This window comes from Brassica oleracea, chromosome C6 (assembly GCF_000695525.1).
Source record: "Brassica oleracea var. oleracea cultivar TO1000 chromosome C6, BOL, whole genome shotgun sequence".
Classification (NCBI taxonomy): Eukaryota; Viridiplantae; Streptophyta; class Magnoliopsida; order Brassicales; family Brassicaceae; genus Brassica; species Brassica oleracea.
Genome location: NC_027753.1, coordinates 15,932,688 through 15,933,714, shown reverse-complemented (window position 1 = coordinate 15,933,714; position 1,027 = coordinate 15,932,688).

Sequence of the window (1,027 nt, the reverse complement as noted above, 5' to 3'; positions counted from 1 at the left end):
TGTCAATCTAATTTCTTTCTTATGACCAGAGCTTTGTCAATTTCAAAATTGTGTAGCAGCATCCACCACATAGGAGTTTATCTCCTTATAATCTGTTCTATGGTCTCTGTGAGTATCCTTGTGTAACAAGCTATGATCGTATGGTTTTAGTAGGAAACATGAACACCTTTAGACCTCGTGATCATTTACCATATCTCACGGTTTCTTTTCCCTCACAAGACCCATATATTTCACTGGTTTATATCATATGGCGTTTCTGTATATATGTATGTAGCCAATACGCCTATCTTTGTTTTAAAACCCCACGTTTATTTTTTCAATTTAATCTTTATTCTTTATGAGTACTCTTTCGTGGGTTCTGATCCTCGTTTATATCTTTATGTTCAAGTGCTACTCTCTTATGTACAAATATATCTTTATGTGTCGACACTTATATATGGTTCCATTGTGTTCCAGACATGATCTAATCGATTTGAGATTTTATTAACCAGGACCTTTGTTACCTAGTAGCTTGGCATCCCAAACTACATGGTTTGGTACCTTAGATGTTTAGCTGCGCAGCCTTTTCTCAATGTCTGGTCTGGTTTCCTTATAAACCTTGGATTTGTATTCTATGCACCTTTCTCTTTTTCTTTCCGAGGTTCGTTATCTTATGGTACACTTTGGTCTATCTTGTATAGACTCTGTAGAAACTTGACTATGTCTCTTTCTAGGACATCAGATTTCATTTGGTGCTAAGCTGGTTATGACTTAGTACTCTTTTGTGTATATACTATTTGATGCACAAAGATTTCATTGCTAATGTACTCAAGCTGTAATTCCAAACAAAACTTTGTTTTCCAAGATCTTTCATCTCAAACTCTTTCTTGAGATATTCAACTGTTTGGGAAATTGTATCCAGAGGTTCCTAGGATATTCAGATCTTATACTTTGATGATTATCAATATTGTTCTCGAGAACTTGCTGTTCTTTCAGCTCAATACCCTCTAGTACTTTCATTATCCAGTGGACCATATAAATATGCAGT